Genomic DNA, 12,644 nt, shown 5'->3' with positions numbered 1-12,644 from the left:
AGGTTCCACCGAGACTTGAACTCGGATCGCTGGATTCAGAGTCCAGAGTGCTCACCATTACACCATGGAACCGCCGGGGGCGGGCCTCCTCGGCTCTCCGAGCTGTGCACAGCGCCCGCCTCCGCCTCCGCCCCGCGCGCCGGCGACGCGCCTCCTGCCGGCGTCTGCTCACCTCGCGCTCGGCTCCTCGTCCGCCACGGCCCGCCGGGGCTCACCTCCTCCCTGCCGCTCCCGGGCTCGCGTCCCGGGGAGCCAGATCGAGTCCGCTTGCGGGAGAACGACAGGGACGGGCTTTGGGGGCGCGCCCCCCGGGTGCACCTGCTCTGCCTGGAGGCCCGGACTCCTGCCCGGAGGTAAAGTTCCTGCCAGAATAAAAGAAGTCTTCCTTCCCTTCTCTTCCCACCGCCCTGGGAGCTCGGGGGACCGACAGAACGGGACTTGGGACTTCCCGGGACCCCCCCCCATCCATTCCGATCCTGTTTCTTTCCTGTCTTCCTCGACACCCATTTTCTCTCGCTGCCCCAATCTCCTCCGTCCCTTCCTTCTTGGCTACTCCTTACCCCTTTTCCATCTCTTCGCTCCGGGTTCTCCAGACCACCACCGTCCAGTCCAACGTAGGAATGGACAACCCAGTCTGAGAGGACGGTGAGAAAGACTTGTCTCCCTGGTCAGGACCCTTTGGGGGTCCATGCTGGGGAGGGAGGCGGAATGAGGTGGCCCCAGCGGCATGGCCGAGGCCAGGCTCGAGCAGGACAGGCTGATCCAAGGCGACTCGGTGCCTGGGGCGACCCTACGTGGGCAACACCGCGTTCCGCAGGACTAAATCTGGCCGGCGAAGTCCCGGGGAATGGAGACCTGCGGCGGCCTCGCCCTCTGCAAGCCGTTTTATGTGGCAGGACCAGGGCGCCTCCTGATGGCCCCTCGGTGACGGCATCCCGGGGTCCGCATCACCTAGGACGCTGCAAGGTCTCGTCAGGAGAAAACCAGTCCAACTTCCCAGTTAGAAGAAGGTGCCCTTGAAGCGAGGCGCTTACCAAGAAATCGCCCCCGCCTGTCCTCTGGGCCGCATCGGGAGCCCGAGAGCCGCGCACTCGTGGCTTGGTCCTGGGAGCCCTGCCGAGTCCCGCACGAGGGCTTCGGGCCGAGTCGTAGCGCCTGCACACACGTAATGGCCCTTTTGAGGGGCGCTGGGCACAGCCTCGCCCCCGGAGAGCTCCCAGGTCCGAAGAGTAAAACCAGACAGCATTGCCGGCTTCAATGCGGGACTGAGTCCTCTCCCTATCATGAATCGCAAAGCTGCCCCGGCCCCTGGACCCCACCCCGCGAGCAAGACCCGCGCCCTCCACGACCTGCAGTGCTGTGGTCCGCTGTAGGTAGGTGATAACATTTTCTCCTGGGCCTTTTTCCTCAGTGGCTATATCTGCATCTCTGTCTCTGTCTCTCTCGTTTTTTCTCTCTTCTCACCTGGTTGTCGCGCTCCCACCTTTCTCTTCTTCAACCTTTCACCAGCCAGAGTCCTCACAGGCTGAGGCTGCTGCAAGATCCTGAGTGGAGAGCTCCGTGCAATTCCAAGTGGTGCCCTCTAGACCTTTCCACGATTGGACATTTACATGATTCAGCTGCCCTTGTAAAAGTTTTAAACAGCAACCACCTTTAAAAGCATTTCCCATCCTTCCATTCGGGGGTTCTTCTAGGACTAAAACTTATTAGCCCAAGTGAAATATTTGGTCCCTCCCAGCACCCTGCCGCGGAATGCGTCCTTCACCAGACATCTGTTGGGTGCCTACTGGGCGCCAGGCCCTGCTGTGCACGGGGGCTGCATGGTGAGTAGACCCCAGGCCCTGTCCTGTGGAGCCCTCCTCTGGAGGTACTGAGAGCAGGCAGCAGTTTGGGGGCACAGCCCATTCGTGTCCTTCCCACAGCACCTGTCCTGGCCGAAGAACTCATGGTGAACGCTAGGGGTGACGCACAGGGAGGAATGGCAAATGGATGACTTAGTCCCATGAACCTTTGGTCATCACCTAGAGCAGGGGGAGGAGAGGAGCAGGCAGGGAGGCCCCTGGGCCTGGCATGGGGTGTTGAATGCCCATGTGCTAGTATCAGTGCCCCCCAAATGTGCCAAGCATTAAGACTCAATGTCTCCAGCGCCAGCGGGTTTTGAGTGTGTTTTTAGCAGAGGATGGAGGGGTTGGGGAGCAAGTTGTCACCCATGGCAACACCAACATTTTGTAATAACTTGGTCTCTGTGGTCTAATCAGCACCTATCGCTGTCAGTGGAAAGGTAGGTGATTTTCAAGCCCATCGCCAGAAGTTCTCATCTTTACTTAAACACATTTTCTGGCTTTCAATTACCAAAGCTTTTCCAGCTGCTTTTGTCTTTCAAGTGGTGATCTCACCCAGGAGCTCTCAGTATCCCCCCTTCCAAGATCACCCCCCCTCCATTTTGTTTTGTGGGCACAGCTGGGGCAGCTGCAAGTCTCAGTCATCCTTAATTCACCTAGTTCTGCCCTGTCCCATGGCTTCTTTCCATCCTTACCAGATGCCTCTGGTCCCTCTGTGCCATCTGGAGTGCAAAGTCCACATCTGATGACATCTGATGACCTAGCTGATGGACATCTGGATTCCAGGAGAACTGCTGGGGCCAGAGGCTGAAGGCACAGGCATCAAAATCACCAAGTGGTCAGCCTCTAGGTTACTGAGGCTCAACACTTAGTATTATCCACACCATTACAGGATGCCATTAACACTTTGATTTGAGGGTGTCACATCCTTACTTTTTTATTATTATCAGTAGACATTATTTTTAAAGAACAATTTGAGGTTTGCAGATAAATTAATAAATGAGTTCATATGCACTCTGTTCTCCCTCACACAATTTCCCCATACATTCTTACATTATTATGGTACATTTGCAAGTGATGAAATAATATTGACACATTATTAACTGAAGCCCATAGTTTACATTAGAGTTCATTCTTTGTCATACTCATACAGTTCTATGGATTTTGACAGATGCAAGTCATGAAAACACCACTACAGTATCATACATAACAGTTTCGCTGTCCAAAAAGTCCCCCTGTTCTGCCTATTTATCCCTCCTCCCCTCACAGACCTATGGTGATCACTGATCTTTTTATTGTCTCTATAGTTTTGCCTTTTCCAAAATGTCCTGTAGCTAGCTACTTACACAATGTGTAGACTTTGCAGACTGGCTTCTTTCACTTAATGCTGTGTATTATTAAGGTTCCTGCATGTCTTTTATGGTTTGGTAGCTCATTTCTTTTTATTGCTAAATACCATTTTATAGATGTGTCACACTTTGTTTATCCAGTCAGCTATTGAAGGACATCTTGGTTACTTCCAGTTTTGACAATTGTGAATAAATCTGCTATACATATTCATCTGCAGGATTTTGCTTGAGCATAAGTTTTCATCTCATCTGGGCAAATACTTAGGGCTGTGATTTCTGGATCAAAGGTAAGATATGTTTTGTTTTGTAAGAAACTGCCAAAGCGTCTTCTAAGTGATTTTACAATTTTGCATTCCCATCACTAATGAATGGGAATGCCTCTTCATCCACATGCTTGCCAGGATTTTTTTTTTTTATCAGTGATTTGGATTTTAGCTATTCTAATAAATATGTAGTGGTATCTCATTGTTGTTTTAATTTACAATCCTCTAATGACAAATGATTTTGACCATCTTTTATAGGCTTATTTGTCATCTGTATTGTCTTTTCTGATGAGGTATCTGTTTAGATCTTTTGACCATTTTTAATGCAGTCATTCACTTGCTTATCTTTGAGCTTTAAGAGTTCTTTGTATATTTTGGATACCAGTCCTTCATCAGATACATGTTTTGCAAAGATCTTCTCCCAGTCTGTGTCTTGTCTTTAATCGGCTTAGTGGTGTTTTTCATAGAGTGGAAGTTTTTAATTTTATTGAAGTCCAACTTATCAATTTTTTCTTCCATGGATTGTGCCTTTGGGGTTGTATCTATGAAGTCATCACCAAACCCAAAGTCACTTAGATTTTCTCCTGTGTTATCTTCTAGAAGTTTTATAGTTTTATACAGTCTATGATCTAAATTTTGTGAAAAGTATGTCTCTGTCTAGAGTCTTTTTATTTTTTTAGCACATGGATGTCCAGTTGCTCCAGCACTGTTTGTTGAAAATACTATCACTGTATGTTCATCATTAAGTTGCTTTTGCTCCTTTATCAAGATCAGCTGACTCTATGTAGGTCTATTTCTGATTCTGTTCCATTGATTTGTCTGTGTGTTCACCAATTCCACACTGTTTGGATTTCTATAGCTTTATTGCTTTATTACCTTGAAGTTGGTAGTATCAATCCTTTGGGGATTTTCCTAATCTTCACTATGAGAACCTGCTCAGGTTCCTGGAGGTAATATCTCACAAAATCCATGCCCCCAAGAATTTTAAACTCTCAAGCTAGTCAATAATCAGTTTCTAGCAATTTGTCAATTACTGTTGAAGATTTCTGCTAGCTGCTGGCTCCAATAGCTTCTGTTCCTAGTAAGCTGTGATTCCCTGCATTAGCCTTCTCTCTAGTTTTGAGGGTGACATGGCCTATGACCTCACTTGTCTGGTCTATGAAGAGTCATTGATTTTCAGTTTTGTTAGCATTTTTTTCTTGTAAGGATTAGAGTAAGGATTTCCAAGTTCTTTTCATGTTGGAATAGAAACCTAGTTTGACTTTCTAAAAAAGATTTTATTTATTTATTTGAGAGAGAGAGAGAGAGAGAGAGCACAAGTGAGGCAGGGGTGGAGCAGAGAGAGAGAGACAAGCAGATTCCTGGGGCACCCAACACTGGCTGGATCCCAAGACCCTGAGACTATGACCTGAGCTGAAGGCAGATGCTTAACCGTTGGAGCCACCCAGGTGCCCTGATTTTTTTTAAGTCAATAACATTTTAAGTTTATTTGTCCACTTGGCTGAGCCAAAGGGTACTTAGATTAACATTATTTTGGGGTGTTCCATGAGGGTGTTTTAGATCATATTAGCATTTGAATCAATGGACTCAGATAAGTGGGTTGCCTTCTATCATATGGGTGGGTATCATCCAATTATTTGAGGACCTGAATAAAACAAAAAGTGGAGAAATTGATCCTTTTTTTCCTTTTTTGCCTTTCTGCTTGAGCCGGCACTTCAGTCTTCTGCTCTTGGATTGGAATTTTTACCATTGGCTCCCTTGTTTCTCAGGCATTTGGACACAAACTGAAATTACAACACTGGCTTTCTGGGTCTCCAGCTTGCAAATGGCAGATCATTGGGCTTCTTATTCTTAGCCTTCATAATTGCATGAACCAATTCTTCATAATACATCTCCATTGGTTCTATTTTTTCTGGAGAATGCTTATGCAATATTATACAAATTCAATGATTGCAAATGTATAAATCAATGATTTTAGTATATTTTTAGGGTTATCTGTCACCAGAGTCCAGTTTTAGAATATTTTCTTTGCCCTGCCAAATTCCTTCAAGCCTCTTTGCAGTCAATCCCTGCCTCACAATGACTACACCTGAGCAAAGGAACAATTTGGAAACAGACACCATTAAATTCAAATATTTATTAGATGGGATTTTCTATAGTGGATTCTTTTTTTTTTTTTTTCTTAGTGGATGCTTTCCTTACATTAGTGATAACTAGAAGAAAGATGCATTTTGGACTTTGGGGGAACTTCACATAGTGGCTGTTCCATTGCTCTTCTTGAAGTGGTTCTCCTGTGCTCCTAAGTGGCACTTGCTATAAAATCTTTTCTTGTAACTCAGGAGAACAAGGAGTTAAACAACAACAACAACAAAAAATCTACTGTACGAAATGGTGATAGATGATGAATTCTCAGATGATGTTACCTGGAATTAAGTATTATACCATCTTTATTCTTTCAGAAATTTGGTTAGTAACATTAGAGAGATAATTCTCCAGCGCCTGAAATGCTCTTCATAGTGTCCTTTAGTCATGTCATGAGAAGTCATGTGAAAGCAAGCACAAGATTTTTACTGTGCTTTTTAAATTTTTTTCCTACAGGAATTAACATATTGTTTCTGAAAATTAAAAAATCAGGAAATTAGCAAGCACCTAGGAGACTCAGTTGGTTAAGTATGTGATTCTTGATTTTGGCTCAAGTCATAATCTCATGGTTGTAAGATTGAGCCCAGTAGTGGGCTCTGGGCTCACTGGGGAGTCTGCTTAAGATTCTCTTTCTCCTTCTGCCCCTCCCCTGCTCATACATGAGCCCTCTCTCTCTAAAATAAATAAATAAATAAATAAATAAATAAATAAATAAACAAATAAATAAATAAATAAATATTTTTTAAAAATCAGGAAAATAGGGACACCTGGGTGGCTCAGCAGCTGAGCGTCTGCCTTTGGCTCAGGGCATGATCCCGGGATCTGGGATTGAGTCCCACCTCAGGCTCCCTGCATGGAGTCTGCTTCTCCCACGGCCTATGTCTCTGCTTCTCTCTCTCTCTTTCTGTCTCTCATGAATAAATAAATAAAATCTTTAAAAAATGAAAATAAAAATCAGGAAAATAGAGATATAAAGATAAACATCTGAATTAGTTATTTATTGGTGCATATTAGCAGATTACAAAAGCAGTGGTTTAAAACAAGACATAATTGTTATCTCACAGACCTGTAGATTCGGAAGTCTGGAATAGTGTGGGTAAGTTCTGTGCTCAGCCTCACAAGTCTGAAATACAGGTGTCAGCTTGCTATGTTTTCATCTAATGCTCAGGCTCCTCTTCCAGGCTCAGTACAGTAACTGGCAGAATTCATTTGCTTATGGTTGTAGGACTGAAGTCCCTGTTTACTTGTTAGCTATCAACCAAAGGCCATGCTCTGCTTCTAGAGATTGCCTGCATTTTTTTTCCCATGGGGCCTTTTCTATTGTCAGACCAGTAATAGTGCACTTAGTCCTTCTCATACTTGACTCTGATTTTGTCTTCTCCTGCCAGCCAGAGAGAACTCTCATATTTAAGGAGTCATTCAATTAGACATCTGGCCCACTCAGATTACTCCCCATTTTAAAGTCAGCCATGCCATATAACAACATCATCATGGGGGCAATATCTCTTCAGTCTAACAAGTTCCAGGGATTTGGGGGAGATATATTTGGAGAGCATTTTAGACTTCTGTTTCCTATAGTCCAACCTCTGGGTTCAGGGATTACATGTCCCCTCCAGATGCAAAATACATTTACCTTACCCCTAAGATTCCCAAAGTTTCATCCCATGGCAGCATCAGTTCAAAGTAAAAAAAAAAAAAAAAAAAGTAATTTTCATCAGCTCAAAATTCCAAAAGTGCACTTAAGTCATTTATATCAACTGTGGATGAGACTCCTGAGGGTGTCCATTAAGCACAGGGTACAAGTCTCCTTCCTCTGTAGACCTGTGAAACTACCCCCCAAGTGCAATAGTGGGACAGATATAGGATAACATTTCTTCAGGTTCCAACTCAAAAAGAGAGAAAATGGAAGGCATAAAAAGGTCACTGTTCCATAGTAATTTGGAAATTCACCTGAGCAAACTTCAGCAGGAATTCCTTTATTAGGTTTCAAGACCCAGGAATAATTCTCTGTGACATGAGGCTTTGTCTTTGAGTTCCCATTTGTTTGCATCTTCATTTAATTCATCATTATTATTTTTCTTTTTCTCAAAGGCCTCTGGGTCTTCCTTTTTCTCTTCATGGCAGTATCCTCCCCTTAATGGTTGGAATGTCATCTCCACCTGAACAGGTCTGATAGTGACCTTATTGTGGTTCTCTCCCCCATGAGGGGCTGCCCTCACCATCTCACTCCTCCAGGATCTTCTTCCCTGACTTGATTTCTCTCTGTCATGATTCTTTACATTTACCCAAGTGGCTTAGGAGGAAGCTTAGAATTGTGGAGCCTCAGAACTGATCTCTGCCATCTCTTCTTCAGGAGGAGAATAAATGACGGAGGTCTTCATAAAGGAATGACTCCCATGAGAGACATGACATTCCCCCAGGGATTAGAGCAGAGGAGGAAACCTACAGGGCAGTAGAGGCCCTAAAACCCAAATCACGGAAGCAGGGCCCACATCAGATAGGAATCCTTCCCAGAAATGTCACCACTCCCCATTGAAAGCCACCTTGTGTGAGTGACTTGGTTGGCTCAAAGCAGAGTCAGTCTTGGGAGCACTGGGGTATTCAGAGTCTCCATTCTATGCTCTTTGTTTAGTAACTTTAGTAACTAGGCTTTTTCTGTACATGAAAATCTTCTGGGAGTTTTCGTCTGAAATGCAGCTTCTTGGGCCTTGTCCCCAGCACCACACCGACTGTCATATAGGTGTCCTATAGCTCCAAAGCTGGTGCCCAGGGACTGGAGCCCTGGCTGCTGCAGGATTTCACATTTCATGTTTAACATTCTGGGAGTTTATGTTACCTGCTCTAATTTGTATTATATATTCTGTATTATACACTAGATAAATATGCTCAAACCGATAATTAAATCACCCACTAAAGCAAATGTGATGTGGTGAAGTTGGCATTGGAATCTTGGGCATGCTTTTCTTAAGGCTGTGCTTTTATTGCTTTAGCACAGGCCCAGGACAGGGTTTGATTGGAAATATGATTGGGACTAGAGATCAGTAAGTTGGTTAATCCTGGTAACTGTTATTTATTTGCTTAACAAGTATTTACTGAATGTTTCACCTAGCAGGCTCTTGTGAAGGCACTGGAGAGATGGAGTGAACAAGGCAGACAGAGTGCCTGCTCTCAGGAAGATGAGTTTTGGCACAGGAGCCAGATATCTTATAGATAATTATATAGCTGCATTTTATTTGTGATTATGATAAGTATTACTTAATACTTTTGTGTTCTCTAATCTTAATCTACTAGCCAGTGATTTAAAAGTGAATATAAATAGTAGAACTATATAACTGTGATAAAAGATTTGTTGCCAGAAAAGCCCTTCTGGTATTTTTTTTTTTTTAAAGATTTTAAATCTTTTTTTTTTTTTTTAATTTTTATTTATTTTATGATAGTCACAGAGAGAGAGAGAGAGGCAGAGACACAGGCAGAGGGAGAAGCAGGCTCCATGCACCGGGAGCCCGATGTGGGATTCGATCCCGGGTCTCCAGGATCGCGCCCTAGGCCAAAGGCAGGCGCCAAACCGCTGCGCCACCCAGGGATCCCCTTTCTGGTATTTTTAACAGTGGAAATACCTACATTTGATCCAAAGTCTCCAAAAATTCTTTATTTATTTTTAAGTTGAACTTTTAATTTTAGCATCCCCTGAAATTTAGATGTGGGTTCCAGAGAGTGTGTTAAGTACCTCCACAGGGAAGCTTGCAGCCAAGGCCTGTGTGGTGGATCTGCTGCCATCAAGTGATGAGGGAGTTTGGAAAAATCTCTTAATTTCTCTGGGCCTCAGTTTCTTCATCTGTAGATAAGGTTGTTACTCAAATTCTCCAAAGTCTCCTCCTGGTCAGTTTCTGAGTGCATGAGGGACTGAGGTGCCCATTAAGCAGCCCTGAGGGCAGCAACTGAGACCTGGCTTGGGCCCTTCTCTGTGTGTTTCCTGCAGGAGCCTGAGCTGAGCCCACATTGAAAATGGGGAACTGAGGGAGCAGATGGAAGACAGAAATCAGCAGGTTTGGAGGATGGGAAGAAGCCAAAGAAGAACGAGACAGTGTTGGAGTAGGGAGTTGCCAAAGGAGGTAAGAATAAGGACAAGGTCAGTCTTGAAAAATCAGAGGAAACTGAAAAATGCATACAGCAGCATCCAAAGCTGCAAGGATCAGCCTGAGCAGAACAGTGAAGGCTGGGAGAGTAACTTAGTCCACACTGAAGCTGTGCACCTGCCGAGGAGCCCCACATGACAAATTGGGGTTGGTCTATACTGCTGGGAAACACCAATTCAAGGAGGAGATGGATGTGACCATGAGGCTCTGCCCCAGACCCCCAGCTCTGACCTTGGAGCTGCCTTCACGGTGAATGTCCTCCAAGTAAGTGTAGGCTTAGAGGGATCAAATATGCTTAGATAAGGGTTGGAGATGTCCATTCTTACTGAAAATAGTTCTGCCCTAAGGTCAGGAGGGGGCAGGGTGGGGGACTCTTACATCTGAAGCCATGATATTAATAATACTCTTCTGCATTTATGGTTGTGAAAGGCTTTACACACAATATGTGTTGACTACTTGTTGAGTGTGTCATTTTCCTTAGGCTGTGTTAAGAACTTGGAATTCAGATATTAGTAAGGTTTTCCTGAGGAGGTCAAAGCAGTGAGAGGAAGATGCAGACAAAGTGCTTAGTCCTCCTAAACTGGGATGTTGTGTCAGTATAGAGGATGGGGTTGGGAGCTAGGCCAAGGACATCTCTTCCTAATGAAAAGATGAGCCATTGAGAGGAATCCCTGAGGAGAATTCCATTTTTATCAGAGCTCACCACAGGTGAGTGTCATGGGACATGGAGAATGTAGGACAGTCTCCTCTCTAAGGAAGGGGATTTGCCTCCTCCTGAGAGGAACCAGAGCATCCCTGACAGGACATGTACGACAGGAACATAGTTGAGATAATCAGAGATTTACAACCACTTTTAGTCTATCAGGGAAGGAATGCCTCTGAGAGCCTCCTCAGTGCTTGAAATGAAATACAAAGATGAAAACATTATCCCACCTCTCATGGGACTCTCAGCCTGGTAAACAGAAGTCATGAGAAATGTAGTAGTGGTAGGTTTGTTGTCCTTGTTTCCTTCTGTGTTTTCCAACAGCTAGATGACTCCCGATGATCCCAAGCCTCCCAGATTTCAGCCTCTTGGACACATCCAACACCTAGACTCCATGTTGGCCCAAAGCAATCAACACTAACAAGATCTCCAGAAGAAACTGCTGGTATCAGTAACTACTGACTGTGTTCTGGCCAGCTGGAGAAATAGAGGCAAGTTCTCTAAGTCTTCTAGGGTCATCCTTGCATAATGACCAGTGATGACCTCTCTCCTCTTGAAAGTCGAAAGCAACTTTCAAGTTCATGGGGGGAATGTAAGGGATCTGAGGCTAAATTTCTTGCTTTCTGATTCCTACGTGGTTGGTGAACACAATGCCTTTTGTACTCTTAGAAACAATAAAATAGCACCTCTGACTTGCTCCTCTATTTACCCCATCCAATTCTGTAAACTATAATGAATCTGCTTATCTAGATAACTTGGAATCTAAATTAGTTGAGCTCAAAGAGTGCATTTACTGTGCCACTGTGGATAAAGCCTATTACACTGGAAGTTATAGAGGGAGGATGCACATACCTTTCCCAAAGGGAGCTTAAAGATGACTGTTTCTAGCTAGCCTCGGTTATCTGTAGATTGGAACATCCATAGCAGACAACAGCAGGCTCATAATGATGAGAGGGGAGGTGATAATGAATGGCAGCTGACCGTCAGTGCTGGGCTGTCTGATTCCCAAAGTTTTAGGGCAAAAAGCATCTGGAGAATCTACTTCAGACAGTGTCCCAGCTGTGATACTGGAAGTTACAATTCTTGGCGTAAGTCCCCTCCGTGTATTTCATTTCACACTTTATATTATGACCATAGGGAAGTTAACAGGAGAAGCACAGAGGTGGACTTGAAAAGAATGCTGCCTGGGTGGGCCATGAATAAAAAGGGTCAGGGATCCACATAGAAAGTGAAGGTTTAGAGGATATAATGCATCAGTGGGGTCAAGTATAGTGTAGTAGGTGAAAACTACTGAAGCTAATGACTTCTGGGGAAACCAATGTGACCCTAATCATGGATGTATATGCCAAATAACAAAGTGTACCACTTACTTCCATTGGTTCAAGAAACAGGAGGCCTTTAATGGACATAATAAGTTGGAAAGTCACTCTGCGGGTAGAGTCATGAAATAAAACAGATCACTTGGCAGGTGGCACAAGAAGGGGCTGGGTTGAATGTGACAGTGTCCCCCAGGTGGTGGAGAAAAAGGTTTGGGACTTTTTAAGTTGAAGGTAAGTTGGCTCTTAGTAACATTATACAATCCTGTGAAAACATGTCTAGCAAAATTTTGGATTCAATGGACATTTATTCCATGATCTGCAATCTTTCTTTTACAGATTATCCACTATTGGCTTGAAGCAACAGTCACTTTTTAAAAAATGATTTTATTTATTTATTCATGAGAGACACACAGAGAGAGGCAGAGACATAGGCAGAGGAAAAAGCAGGCTCCATGCAGGCGGCCAGATGTGGGACTCGATCTCAGGACTCCAGGACCACACCCTGAGCTGAAGGCAGATGCTTAACTCCTGAGCCACCTAGGTGTCCCAACAGTGACTTTTCTAAGAGAGACCAGGGATCAGCACAGCAGCACGCAAACACCTAAAATGGAAATGATCTAGTCAAAGAAAATATAAAAAATAATAAAGGATGAAATTCTTATTTTAAATTTTGGTCTCTGACCTAACCAAATAATTGTCTATTAGTGACGCTCACAGGGATCCCTGGGTGGATCGGTCAGCTAAGTGTCTGACTCTTGGTTTTGGCTCAGGTCATGATGTCTCCATAGCGGGGCTGAACCTCAAGTGGGCCTTTGTGCTCAGCACAGAGTCTACTTCAGATTCTTTCTCCCTCTCCTCTCCCTCTGTTCTCCCAGCTTGCACTCTCTCTTT

At 44.5% G+C, this 12,644-nt stretch overlaps 1 non-coding gene across 1 annotated transcript; it reads right to left on the bottom strand.

The window, feature by feature from the left end:
* TRNAQ-CUG (transfer RNA glutamine (anticodon CUG)) lies at positions 1 to 72 on the bottom strand. The gene has a single exon. It is a non-coding gene; the product is annotated as a tRNA-Gln (tRNA).
* Positions 73 to 12,644: the final 12,572 nt, after the last annotated feature.

This window comes from Canis lupus, chromosome 17, assembly GCF_003254725.2.
Source record: "Canis lupus dingo isolate Sandy chromosome 17, ASM325472v2, whole genome shotgun sequence".
Classification (NCBI taxonomy): Eukaryota; Metazoa; Chordata; class Mammalia; order Carnivora; family Canidae; genus Canis; species Canis lupus.
This window is presented reverse-complemented; position numbering and strand designations above follow the sequence as displayed.